Here is a 12,110-nt window from a genome sequence, read left to right on the forward strand (position 1 = left end):
CACACACACACACACTTCTTTTACAGCCGGAAACCTGTGCGAGAGGTACTGCCATGGGAATATGATTTCCACCCATTATTTTAGATTGAAACATGTCTAATATCTTTCGATGGTTTTGATATCTCCTGACTTCTTCTCCTGGCAAACATTGTGTATACTGTACAGTGGTCAGCTGGCTTATAGGGAAACATAATACCTTCATTCAAAAATTGGAATGTGAGTGAGTTTGTACAGAATGTGATTCCTCGTGTTCTCTTCACCCAATAAGAGACTGCTAGCTGCTTGTTTGATCTTTAGTCCCCCCCTTCTCAGCCCTATACCTGCCTCATATAGTGGGTTCAGATGTCAAAAGGATGTTATTTTTCTTTCTGACATCACTAGATGTTTCTCCAGAGAACATTCCAGATCCATGCCCTTCCATAGATTTTCTTTCAGCTGGGACCAGTCCTTGGGAATAATATACTCAACCTCTCATAGAGTCTCTGTGACACATTAAGAAAGTGTTTTTTTTTCTTCGTTGGAAGCAGACCTCTGATGGAATACAGTATGCACATGTCCAGTAACAGTAAGCATCAGGATACCTTATCCTGGTGTGAGATGTTAGTCTACTTGATGACATTATGATCATACCTTAAAACATATGGAAATGTTATTTTTGTAAGATAATGTTGCTGCCCTTAATATGATAATTTCAACTTCGTCTCATTTTCTTCATCCCCAGTTTACATTTAATTTGATGTTTCCGACTCTTGGACAGGTTAGAACCACTTTTCACATTTTCAACAGCCTCTTTCCTGTAGATGAAAATGGGACTGGGTGCATTGTGCAGGGTTAGGAGTTGTCATTTCTGACTTGGAGTGACTCATATTTGACCCTCTCTGTCTAAGCGGGAGGCTGTCTTGCTTCCTGACCTGTTTTTTTGCTTCAGTCAAAATCTAATTAACACGACCTGACAGTTTACCCTCAGAGGAATGATGATGAGCAAGTTTGACAGAGAAACAGAAACAATGGTTAAGAGAAATATAATAGCAATCGAGGGGCTGCGTAACAACCAGCAATGGTAGTACATAAACAGTATTATGAACTGATTTGTCTCCTATAGCGCTCTTTGTGTATGAATGTGGATCATCCCCAAGTAAATACTTTGTTTCAATCGACTTTATTCTGAGTATATTTTAGCCATTGGATTCCCTTTTAGTACTCGCAGCACAAGTGTATTACAGATCGCACATACAGTCAGACAATCGGTTCCTGTCTGTTGAAAGCTGAGCCCCATAGAGTGACACACTGGGTCACTGGAGCAGCCAAAAGATGAACTCCACCAGGTGGTAGCATTTAATTTGACTGTACTGATGTTTGCTTTGGGACTGCTCCTAAGTGCTGACGTAACTCCGACAACACCCCTTTCCATGATGTTTTGTTCTCTGAGCAGACACTGAGCAAAGCTGAACAAGCATTTGAAGTTTTTAAGAAATATGAAAGAAAGGGGGAAGCCTGAAACCTTAGTGAAGTTGAAGGAGAGAGAAATAAGAGAAATAAGAGCTGTCTTCTGTTGGTCTGTCAGTCTTCAGTAGTTTTCTTATGCTGCTCAGCTTTTCCATTACCAGTATAAAGGTAGCTTTAGATTTGTCTCACTGTGGACTCAATTAAAGGGGAATTGTGACTGACAGAAGAGAAGACTGTAGCTTTGAGTAGGGAAGTAGAGAAAGTGATGTCATATGCACACATTTTGCATCCCTCTCGTCTGTTCTCCACTCTCTCTCTCTCTTACACTCTTTCTCTTTGACACGCACACATGTACACACAAACATTTCTGTCACCATGCAGCCACGATGGAGAGGCATGGGCGTCTGTGAAGACCCAGCACCTCTCCTGATGAGCTGGCCCGGAGTGTATACTGTAGCTCATGTTTCCTTCAGTCACACCACAAAGGCTCCTGCTTCTCCCAGTGGGCAGCAAGAGGCCTTTGTTGGGGAAAGTAAATTGCCTTGACATCTTCTCCTTGCCAGCCTTGTCTTTTACTGCACATTTAGAAATGTGTGTGTGAGAACTTGGATGCAGTCAGTTAGACTAACTTTGTTTTCTCACTTTCAAGCAAATTGAAATTTTAAGAAATTATAATTTTTTCAGTGTGATTACAGACTCTAACTTGTGGTTTCTCATATTGAAGGAATAAAAAAGTCACTGTACAACAGAGCAGTCGAACCAATATATCAGCAATAGATTTCAAGAGTAGATTATCTGTAGTGATACAAGCCTTGTTTTGTCAATGTGGAAATGTCTGAATAAAAACTGGACACTGGAAACTGAACAACAACCTGTGTGTAATTTCCATGTGTCATTTTGTTGTTCTCACTGTAATTGTGTTGCTTCGCGAGACTGACACCTGTGACACCGTGTCAAGGCATCACTGCAGTAATTATTCGACTGCAAGTGAGTATTCACTGTTGTTGAACAGTAAACTTAGATGCATGTTTACTCACTGTCACTAGATCCCCGGTTGGGGTGTAGAGGTAGATTCCTCCAGTAGGAACCAGACACTAAAATACGATTTCTCAACAAAAAAAAGCATCACTAACTCAGCCAAAGAACTATTTTCTTAAATTGGCATTTACTGATCATTTACTAATTCTGAACAATCGTAATGTGGCATTGTAGCAGTTTCATGTAAGGCCATTTACACATTTGTGTAGTCACATAACTTTTGCTTCCTGATGTAGTGCACAAAAATATCTTTAAAACTGAAGACAAAAGAAGAGTGCAAGAGATATAATCAAGGGATAATAATTTAGAATGATATATTGGACGCCTAGATATCTGTGCCATTACCATATTTAATACCTTTCCTACCAGTAGATTCTGAAGTACTGCTAACCATAAACAATCATTAGTAATGTTAATGTAATGTCGAAAAATATCAAACTCTCCTCTCTTAGTACATGCTATCATGAACTAACCAAGCAGTCTTTTTTCTTTTTTTTTTGTTGCAAAAAGCCAAACTCCTCAGAAATGAACTTTTTTCCTTCTTCTTTTTTCCTTTCCCAGTAAATTAAAGCACAGCTGAGATGCATCAGGCTGTACTTATCCCTAATGAAAGGCAATGTATGGGGCCACCAACCCCACAGGGACTCTACAGAGAGCCTCAACTGGCTTGGCTGTTAAACCTGTTATCCCAGATAAAATCAGTTCCTGCAGAAAGGCAGGGAGAGGGAAGAAGGTGACGTTAAGGAGTTTTTTTTTTTTTTTTACAAGTGCAACCTGCATCGATCCCCCCAAAACCAAACCTTACTCAGACACATGAACATATATGCACTCACACCATATATCCTTTATGCAGGGCCACCTGACAGCCAAGGCTGGGGCTCACCAGCAAACCAGCAGCAGTACAGTGTGACTTGTTGCACTGCAGGCCATAATTTAGCCCCACACCAGCTTTTATGTGGCGTTTTTAGCAGCCTCTGTTCCACACTCAGCTATTTCTGAGGGGATAATTTCCTAAAGCATGTGGCATTACAGGTGCATGTTATATAGGCACAAAAAACTGACTTTCCTTGTGAATGTTTCTGAATAGAAAAGAATGTTGGTTTTCCCTTGATATCTAATTATTGGTCGACTCTAACTCCATTGCCTTGTTAATAGTTAGTTCAGACTTTAGCACCACCTGTAGGATTTTTTAATGGGAAGTTAAGAAGTCCATTACCATGTCTGGACCAGTAGTCTAGACTTCTTTGATTTATGAACGCTGCTTTAGGCATCTGAGGCATGAGGCTTCTGGTGTGATTGTAATGCCTCATTACTCCTGTTCATAGTTAGTCATAGCAAGCAGCTCCTGGTCTATGTCTCCAAGGACAGCCAAGAGCAGGAGGACAAATACTTTCTGTGCCCTTCAGTAGTGAACCTCAGAGATTGAAGTCAAATTTACATGAACAGCATTCATTGGTGAGAACACTGACGTTGGCTGTTAAATGAATCCACTCACAGTTTTCGCAGGCATTATCATCAACAAGTTGAACTGGTATAATGATTTTGGCTTATGCAAACTTATTTGAGAGTGGCTGTTGGAGAAGTCAGTTTCTATCTGCAGTTGTCTGACATATGACACATTATGTGAAAGATGACACACACACAGCGTCTGCATCAGTTGTTGTGGCCCTCAAACAACTTTGATTTTGATTTATAATGATCTAATCACTTGCATCACTCATTAAGGTCTTATCTGACATGTCTGTGTAGCTAGTGTTAAAGCTTTTATGATTAAAGATAATTGGATGACCTTAAATCATTGTGTGGAAACTGTGGTCATGCTAAGCTGTGAGTTGTAGTTCGGAGGCTTTAAGAGCAGCAGAGTATTTATTTTGTTGAACAAGGCAACACATGGACTTGACCTTTGGCTGTATTTGAAGAAACATGGTACTGTTTTCAGAAAGAGTTACATTATTAAGCTGAATTTATGTAGCCACACACTGCCACAAGTAGGATTTATGTATTAGCAGGTGTATATTAAAAGCCTGGAATGGTATATGATGTCATATTGTTCCACTTTTCACTCTGAATCAGTGCAAAGATCTGTGGGCTGCAAGGTATAACATTATATTTTTTGTGGCGCAGTATTTTGGCCAACTTTGTGGTAAAGATTTTCTTCTCCTCTACATCTGGTGTCAGACAGTTTTATTTGGTTTTATGGCTGACAGAGATCAATGGAAGTATTTAGAAACCTAATTTTAAGGAAATTGCATCAGCGAATGAGACACTTGTGATTGACGTTTCAGTTCTAATGGAAGCTTCCACGTAATTCTTTCATTATTCAAATGCTCAGTGCTAGAGAAATCATAGTCACTCTGCTGCAGAGGCATCTTACTTTCCCATATGATTATAACTGTCATTTGGAAGCTTAAATCAACATGGGTTTTAACTCAGCCCTTAAGTATATATTATAGGCTGTAATGTTTTCAAGAGGCAATATTTTTGCTGCCCAAGAATATCCTCTGAATTTTAACTATACCATAAAATATACTTGGATTGGATTGGTGAAAGTTAAGATAGTAGATTCCCAAACAGCTTCAGTTGACTGAAAGACTATGTATGCCTGAATTAGTCATCTGAGGAACTGAAGCTTGAGGGATGGAAAACAGTGGGAAATAAGGAAGGATAGATGGATTATCAGCTCTGAGTGGATTATCATCTACTGTGGTGTGCATTCCACTGTCCTCTCCTCCCCACCAGGCCTCAGCACTGCTCTATCACTTCCCAGAAACAAGCTCATCCAATTTTCACTGCTTAAGCAACAATCTGCTGTTGGTAATGAGGTACAGGAAACATTGTTGTCAGCCTGATAAAATATGAATCCAAGCTTTATTTAACCAGGCAACTTGGGGGAATGAAAACTCACTGGAGTCTGTATTCTTACTGTCAGTGACCATCTGCATGAAGGTCAAAGGCCTTGGGAGAATAATTCTGAAAGCAACTTATCTGGATCCAAATAACGGACAGCCGGTGCTTCCGTTGAGTGCTACATTTGTTGTTATGGCAACGGTGCATAAAAAAGCCTACAGCAAAATCTGAAAGTATAAATGTGACATTAGGTCTGTAGTCTCTGGACAGAGATCTATTATCTCTGTTTGTCCTTATAAGGAACCGCATATACTCCACAGCTGGACATGTTGGACAGAGGCAGGAAGCTACATGCACACATAGACACACCATTATACACACACACACACACACACACACACACACACACACACACACACACACACACACACACACACACACACACACACACACACACACACACACACACACACACACACACACACACACAGACCTCTTGATGTGTTTTCCTTTAACGCCTGATGAACCACGTCATTGCCATTTTCTCGCCTTCCAGTCTGCAGCTGTCTGCACAACTTGATTAAAACATTTCTTAGTAGTAATCCCTGTGTAATGAAGCCCTCTCCTGAGAATGCATCTGACAGTGTGTGTGTGCGTGTGCGAGGTTGTGCACAAATGTGTTTTAGGTCAAAGTTGCTCCAGATGGGAGGAAGAGAAGAAGTGTTTGTGTGTGTGAGCGAGAGAGAGAGATAGAGTGTGTGTGAAGTGTTTCTCTCTATGAAGAGTGGGGACTGTGAAGGACTGATGACTGAGAAATGCACACATGGAACACCTTTGACCCTGGGGAACCACAAAACTCTGAGCTGTGGGCAGGAATACAGTCGCTACCACCCACTATCTCATACCCAGCTCCAGCACAGATACTTTACAGTTGTGGTAGTTAGGTTAGAAGGTGGTTGTCATTATTGGGTTTGGGAGATTAGATAAACTTGTAATCACTTAATTGTACATTTTAGAAGAAGAATAGTTTTACATAAAGAAAAACTCAGTGTAAAGAGTGCAATGTGAAGTAAAGATAACACAATATCTGAAGGTAAAAAGAATAGAAAAGAAAAGAAAAGAATAAAAAATGAGGCAGGAGCTATTTCTTAAGCCAAGGAGCCTACTGTGATGCATCTCTACTGTGGATTGACTTTTTCCAAGTAATGTGACTCAAAGGGCTGTCATATGTGTGCTGGAAACATTGATTTAATATTACTTCAACTTGGAAAATTCTCTTTATTGATCCCCTTTGTTCTTTACCTCCTAATAGGTTTGATTGGTGTATGTCAGTTAGAGCTACTATTGAAAACAGTATTTACAGTTTTTTAAATCATGCTCAGCTGCAGCTGTTAGTACATTTCACATCAAGCCAATGATATGGACCATCTATAGTCAATGAAACAAAATACTTAAACATATATCATAAGAAACTTCAAGACATAATAATAAATGAATAGTAAGTAGTTTATATTCCGCAGGCACATTATGTGGGAGCATATAGTAAACAGTATTGCTGGATGTAAGGTAAACTGTTAGCTTTTCACCAATTCTCAATACTTGACAGCTGGGTGGGTGCCGGAGGGGATATGTCATGTCCTGACAATTCTTGTTTACGTCTCAATAATTTTTCATCAAGCTCGTCAATTTTCCTTTTTTGGTTGATTTTTTTTGCTCAAATCTTCAATGGTAGTATTTCCTTCTTCTTTCTTCCAGTTGACATTTAGATGGTAAAATGACAAGTTTTCCCATCCACCAGTGTGAGGTTCTTGCATGATTTATAATGTTCATTTGGAGGTTTTGTGAGAAACTGTAGTGAGTCTTTTGTAGTAAGATAAAAGAGGGGATTTGAGAGAATCCCATAATTCACTTTGGTTATTTTCAAGAAGGGTCAGTGACCTTGACTTGGAGGGATGGGAATTTCTTCAACACTTCACATCAGTCTGCACCATAAGGAGAGAAAAATAGTAACGGTACAAGCTGCCAGTCTTTGCTTCCCTCCATTCTCCAAACAATTCCCTCCAAAGACACTCAAAAAACCTGGAAACAATAGTGGTAAAGGATTTTGTTGATTTTTTTCAGTTGGGGAATGTTTGTATAGGTTACTTAAGATTGGGTGTGACAGTGAATGATTTGTAGAAACTAGAGATAACTTATCAGTGGTCCGAAGACGGTGGCTATCTGTTGTATCTATTAGACAAATATGTCAGCCCCTAATGAATTACATTGATCTTGCTGTCAGACAAGTTAAAGTCCAGAGAAAGTAGCACATTGTGAAGATGGTTAAAAGTGATTAACTATCTTGTTGATTTTTTTATTTTTATTCTGCCATCTTGAGTCTGGTGTATTATTATCTTTCGGAGTTGTTTTAACTTTTAATTTTATTGGAGTAGCATGTTCCAGTTCCTGTGGATTTTTTTATTACAGTACAGGATATTTGTAATGACAGAAGTGCACACAGGTTCCATGCTTGTATTCTAAAACGCTGTGTAAACTATTTGGTAAACCATTTGGTAATGTTCCTTCAACATATAGACACTTCCACACCATCACGGGTAGCAGCCTGCCAGAGACACTCTAATTGGGCCTAATTCACAGTGCGTACGCACAAATATGTGCTCAAACCTTGCGTACGAACGTTTGGTGCACAAATCTGGAATTCATCAATATGTTCTTTCCTCAGACCATGCATATGCACAATTGATGAAGGCCCGGCTGTCCTACAAAATGTAAACCCACACCCTTTTAACTAAATGCATAGTATATTAAAACTCCATTTATTAAAAAAGAAATGTAATAGACAACAATAATTTGATTTAATAATACATTGACCAAATGTATTAAATAACTATGAAAGTAACGCCCTCATCATTTATTGTCACAATTAATATCTTCAACTATACCAGTACCAGAGTTAGTTTACTTAGTTTACAAAAGAGTGTATGAGATGTGCATAATAAAATCTGTTTTGGCTTTCATTAAATTGTTTATTGGCCTAAAATTGATTGGTCATTCCCAACAATTTCTAGTGCCATGAAAGTGTGCATCTATAGCTGATATTTATTTATGAATTGGTAGCATATTAAAGGGCATGCAGAGTATATAAATGACTCTTCCAGGAGAAGAGGTAGGAAAGGAGAGAGATGTACTTCTCCAGGAGAAGTGATAAGAAAGAGAGAGAGGGTGGTTTATAGGCTCGGTGACCTCATGGGTCCTAAAGGACACAGTAACCAATAGTAGCCAAAGTTGGGTTCAGGGCAGGTGAAAGACCCAAGGAGGCTGAGTTCTGGAAGCTCTCCTTTGTCTTCAGTACAAAGTAGACATGTGGTCAAACTTTGGGTACACAACTCTGTCCGTATATTGTTCACCAATAGTAGGTCCCAACAGAGTCTTGTTTACATCCCTCCCATGGCTGCTGCATCTTGAGCTTCTGACATCATCACCTCAGTGTCCACAAGACTCAAGGCTCTTATAGCTTTAAGCATGATGCCCTAACAACATCTCTGCCCACTTTCAAGCCGTTTTCAAACATAACCTGCGGGTAAAGTCCAGAGAATTGGATACAGTGTTTACCCGCAGTGTGCAGTTTCACACATGCACAGTTTGCCTGTATTCATTTCTGTGCTTGTGTTTGGCCTCTGTAAAGCAACAATCACAGTTATTTAAATGGAGTCCAAGCTGTGACTAGTGTATTTCCTTGAATAAAAATAGTCCTATGTATTCAAACACCAGTACTACACAATATGAAGCTGTGCCTCCTCCGCTCCCTGCAAATATTTAACAATAACACCCTCTTTTAGACAAATGAATGAATTCAGCCAACAAACGCTGGAGTGCTTTGAAATGGGTAGGCTACATGAAGTGTTGCAAATTTGTATGTTTGTGACATATTCGACAGATAAATATTAAAACTCCGGTGAAAGATCATTTTCACTGTCTATTCTGTTGTGAACCACGAGGAATGTTTGTCTGTCAAATACATCACAAGCATACATATTTGCAACACTTCATGTACCTGTTTCAAAATAAAATCACTCCAGCATTTCTGTTGACTGAATAAATTAATTTGTTTTTAGCAAGGCTTTGATTGTTATCGCAAGAACGGAAGATGCACGTCTTCATATTGTAGAGACCTGGCAATAGTTGAGAACATAACCCGACTTTTGTTCGAGAAAATACAGTAGATATACCAGCAGACATGCTGCCAGTGTAGACAACAGACAACTGTGCTTCACCTGTTTGCTGTTTCAAAGTGTCAGAACGGAGGTACTGTGGATAACGACATGTGTCATGAAAGTCGCCACAGTCACTTGTTGAGCGGCACGATGAAGGATACAGGATTGACATATTGTGTGTTGTGTTGAAAAACAACAAACTGAGTCCCCCCTCAATAAATTTAATTTATTAGTAATATTTTATTATTATCAGGCTCTGAGCCATTTTTGGAAGAAACAAAATATTTTGTAGGTCACCTCTGTGAAGTCTACTTACTTGTAGATATCACTCAGTCATTTTAATTACAAAAAATAATTTGCTGTCCCTGTAGTATGTCCACATTTGAGCATGAACATAGAGGAAACAGACTATGAAAAGAGCACCACAGCTGCTATGGTACTCATGAGTCTGACTCATGCCATCTGCACAACACTTTGCCCTGTTTTGCCTGAGTTTTAACAGGGACACTGGACACAGAAAGACTTTGTGCCAGCCTGTCAGCCAGTTACCTAGCTAAGCAGTCAGCAAGTCAGGCCAACTGGCCTGTCCTAGCCCCAGTCTAGTTCTTCGTCACTCCGTCATGGCACCAGCAGGGGACAGGTCAGGAAATGAGGCCTAATGTTGTTGAAATACACCAGAGGAAAGCATATTTCATCCGCTGAAACTGAAACACCTATTTTTTCATAACTCTTGACTAATTTTGATTTCCTCTTAACATATTCCTGGTGGCCTCTGTGTTCTAATGAAAAAGTTATTGACTTAAAGGACTACTGTGAGTTCACAGACTGCCTATTCAATGAGGCACTAAAGTTCAAGCCAAGGAACTGATCCCCTAAATTATGAGCTAGGATCCAAAATGGATTGTGGGCCCAACTCTGGTGGGTCTCTACTTTATGAGACTAGAAGCATTCTTTAATGAGTTTTGCTGCCTAGACTACAGACTCTGTTTCTAATGTGGATACTGCACTGTAGCAATTTAAGGCATTTTGTTAGTTGCCCCATGCATATGTGTTTGTAGTTATTTGTTTCCGCTGTTAATGCTACAGGTATTTGTACTGCTTTATTTACCTCTTGGACACTTATTTCCCTCAAGGTAACAGTGAGAGAGTTGCCTGCCAGAACGATGTTTACCTTGTTGCAGCAAGAAACACTGACTGTGCCATATGCTTAATGAAATCCAATGAGCGCCTGGCTGTCCTCCCATCCAGCATTCCCAAAACACCCTAATGAGAGTTTCTGCTTCTCATTTAGCTCCAAGATTCCAGTTGCTGTCCGCAAAGAATTGGGCATAATATAATAAAAACAGGTGCATAATTAAAGTTTTAGACGACCACATGCACATGACAGCTCCCCTAAAACGCTATAAACACTCGAATAAGCCAACAAACTTTCATCCCTTGCCAATCCTTCCATTGAAGTGGCTTTGCCGGCACATTTGCTCTGCATGTGGGGACATTGTTGTTGCTGGGTCTCTTTCACTTTCTTTTGTTCAGCACTGAAGTGTACAAAGACACACACACACACTCACAGATGTGCAAACATACACACAGATGCAAACACGCACACACAGGCATGCAGGCAATTGAACACAAGAACACACATGAAAAACGACTTGATTGATGTCTTGCTGTATAGAATACAACAGTAGTAATTTTTAATAGGAGAGAAGCATGACATTGCATGGTTCACCATGGTGCCAAATGCACCACATGTTGCTTGGTAATTCAAAATGTGTGCTATCAAGGTAAACTCATTGACCCTGTCAGTTTGACCCTGGAGTTTCTTTTTTTGCTCACTGCCTTTGTTTTCTCTGCACGCTTACATCTCTCTTTATCAAACTCACTTTCTGTCTCATACTAGTCCCCCCGAGACAGCAGGCAGCTCAGAACTCTGGACCTGCCTGTGAGCAGCTAACAGCTCATGTCACCCTACTGAACCACCCAGGAGCAGAAGAAAGGGAAAGATAAAGAGACGTGGAGAGGAGAGGGAAGCAGAGGAATTAAACGATTACAGATTTGCTGAGCAGAGTGAAAGACCCCGTGACATATCCCATACTCTGAACTGGGACCAGACCAAAATGGATGTGTGATTAAATGAACTGTGATGCTCGTTCCTGACACGATGCAGCCATCCCTGGAATTAGTCATGGTTCTATTTTCATCAAAAGTACCACTCAGAGGGCAGTGCCTCTTGGCTTCCATTACAGTTTATAGTGAATACCCTCTCCCCACCCGCAACCTTCAAAATAATACATGTGTATTTGGGGAGGGGGTACTCTCAAACTCTCTGCACAGCAAAGAAGAATACATAAGTGGAACCAAGGAGGCTTGTTTTGTAATGTTTCGAGAGTTCGGGATCACTGTGGGTTTTTCTTGAGGACGCAGAGGGAGGGAGGGACAAGGGGAAGGAGAGAAGTAAAGATCAGATCAATAGTCATCACCATGACTACTAATCTCAAATTCCTCAATCTCTACACTTGTGTATAATGCCATGCCTTTGTTAGTGTGTGTATGAGTGTTGGGAAA

The 12,110-nt window shown here is 40.1% G+C and overlaps 1 protein-coding gene across 1 annotated transcript in view; it reads left to right on the forward strand.

The window, feature by feature from the left end:
* LOC117776523 (vacuolar protein sorting-associated protein 13B-like) overlaps positions 1-12,110 on the forward strand; it is a 312,145-nt gene that overhangs the window by 58,010 nt on the left and 242,025 nt on the right.

The sequence above is a fragment of the Hippoglossus hippoglossus genome, chromosome 16 (assembly GCF_009819705.1).
Source record: "Hippoglossus hippoglossus isolate fHipHip1 chromosome 16, fHipHip1.pri, whole genome shotgun sequence".
NCBI lineage: Eukaryota > Metazoa > Chordata > Actinopteri > Pleuronectiformes > Pleuronectidae > Hippoglossus > Hippoglossus hippoglossus.